Source organism: Tachysurus fulvidraco, chromosome 13, assembly GCF_022655615.1.
Source record: "Tachysurus fulvidraco isolate hzauxx_2018 chromosome 13, HZAU_PFXX_2.0, whole genome shotgun sequence".
In the NCBI taxonomy this organism is placed as follows: domain Eukaryota; kingdom Metazoa; phylum Chordata; class Actinopteri; order Siluriformes; family Bagridae; genus Tachysurus; species Tachysurus fulvidraco.
Window position 1 is genome coordinate 905315 of NC_062530.1, and position 2500 is coordinate 907814.

At 37.3% G+C, this 2500-nt stretch overlaps 1 protein-coding gene across 2 annotated transcripts in view; it reads left to right on the forward strand.

Moving 5' to 3' along the window:
* The window catches only part of tspan4a (tetraspanin 4a), a 110666-nt gene that overhangs the window by 27637 nt on the left and 80529 nt on the right, over positions 1-2500 (forward strand). Inside the window, exon 1 of one of the 2 annotated variants that reach the window (XM_027144138.2) lies at positions 2231-2500. This exon is cut by the window's right edge and continues 923 nt beyond it. The exons of the other annotated variant lie outside the window; for it this stretch is intronic. The gene's annotated coding sequence lies outside the window, so the exon portion shown is untranslated. Of the gene's footprint in view, positions 1-2230 lie in introns of those variants that run through there. 2 annotated transcript variants of the gene reach the window in all.

Here is a 2500-nt window from a genome sequence, read left to right on the forward strand (position 1 = left end):
CACTTCTCTTTTGTTTAGTGAGTCATTTATAAATAAGTGAACGATTCACTTCTCTTTTGTTTAGTGAGTCACTTATAAATAAGTGAACGATTCACTTCTCTTTTGTTTAGTGAGTCACTTATAAATAAGTGAACGATTCACTTCTCTTTTGTTTAGTGAGTCACTTATAAATAAGTGAACGATTCACTTCTCTTTTGTTTAGTGAGTCATTTATAAATCAATCGATTGAGTCACTCCTCCCTTGTTTAGCTAGTCAGTTCTTAAATCAATGAACGATTCACTCTTCTCTTATTCAGTGAGTCGGTTAATGAATGAGTCACTTCTTTTTTGTTCATTGAGTCAGTTCTTAAATCAGTTGATTGTCATTACTCTTAGGTTCAGTAAATCAGTTTATAAATTAATCGAATCAGTCATTCCTCTCATTCAGTGAGTCAGTACAGAGTATTCAGTGAATTATTTCAGTCATGACGAACTTGCACTTCTCTGTTGTTCATTGACGCAGTGTTCAGATCAGTGAATAATCATCAATAATCACCTTCTGACTTCCAGTGTTTCAGTGCATTCAGTGAACTGAGTGAACCAGAATGAATCATTTAACGTGAACACTCTGAAATGACTCGAGGATCTGAACAGAATCCAAAATGTATACTGTTCATTAATGTTCTGTATGCTGTGTGTTTTAATTAATCTCATCATTTATACAATGCAGATGTAAATAATTTGGGTGATGATAATGAAAGTCAAGCTTCTGAGTAACTGGGTTTTTATAAATCAGGAGAAAGCCTGCAAATGCAATATGTGCCAGTTTAATTCCAATATTAAAGATTGTCCCTGTTGTGGCACACTTTTGGGAAATCAGTGTTTTATATATACACACACACACACACACACACACACACACACACACACACACACACACACACACACACACACACACACACACACACACACACACACACACACACACACACACACACACACACACACACACACACACACACACACACACACACACATTTTTGTATTCTGGTCAGCATCTGAGAATTGAACAGCTCAGTATCATCAACGGTCTCAAGCCTATGGTTCATAATGGTTTTGTAACAGGTGGAATTGGTTTTGTCATGGGTTTGTAATATTTTCTAATGGTTTGTACTGGTTCCTAATGGCTTGTAATGGTTTGTAACATCCCTAATGGATTGTAATGGTTATGATTTTATATCAATCACATTACAGTATATAGCATCAGGGTGAAGTGTGATTCTAGACATAGACAAGCGTCCTACTGGAATCTGATGATCTTTGATGGAATACTGTAGTGTAGTTAATGGTGAGTTCATGGACGTACTGGATTCCAGTGATACTCAAATTTTCAAACCAAATTCTGTGTGTGTGTTTGTGTGTGTGTGTGTGTAAAAACATACTTGGCCAATAAACCTGATCCTGATCTTTAATGATCCTGAACTGGAATTTCATTTAGACGTCACTTTCACTCCGATGGCCGAAAGATCTTGCAGTTTTTCTGTGACCCACTTTGTGTCGGTGGCGTTAACTGTGTTGAGTTTTATTATAGTCTTAATATATTTGCATTGTGAGATTCATCTAAAAGATTAATTGTCCTTTATTCCTTCATCCTCTTGACCGGGTTTGACATTTCCATCTCTTTTGTATTTACTGAGCAAAATGCCATTAGATTTCATTTATATTCTGAATATTAATGTGAATTATATCTTTGGTTATTATTTTTTACCATTAAAATACTTCTATTAAATGGAATTAAAAATAAACATTAAATCCAGTACAGCAAGATGAACCTTTTTTACTCCATTTTTGTATTTGTATAACATCAATATTAAAAATTAAAAAAAAAAACTCATCTGAATTTTTAATAATATCTGAATTTATATTTAATAGAAATTCATAGAAACACAAACACACACATGAGATGATGGAGGGCAGGAGAAGTGATGCAGGACTCATGTGTCTCCTTTTTATAGCCGCACTGACGGGGAGGGCAGAAACCAGACAGGATTGGCTGATCTATCCAGGGGGTGGGTGGTGTTTGGGTTGATGTTAAGCTGTGACACACCTCCTTGGTCTGTCAGGGTTTTTTTTTTTACACCGTAGAGGATGCAGGAAGGAGGCGTGGAAAAAAGAAAAGGAGGCTGGGAGGAGGAGGCAATGTAATCGTATTCGTGAAATAGGTCTCTGAGTGGGTGTTAGAAAGAGAGAGAGAGAGAGAGAGAGAGAGAGAGAGGAGGGAGCTCAAAGCAGTGAGATTGGACTGGAGCATCACTGCTGCGGTGTTTTTCCTCCGTGCCGGAAGGAAAACGATCCAGCTTTCCATTGAAAGCACTGGAAAGGGAGATAAAAAATCCCCAGAGGATCTGTGAATAAGTGAAGTAAACTGTTCAGCTGGAGAACCGGAGCTTCGGGACAATCAGCAGGGTGGATATTTTTGTTCTTTGTGGAGAAGGACAAGGGAAAGTGGGAGGAATAAAAA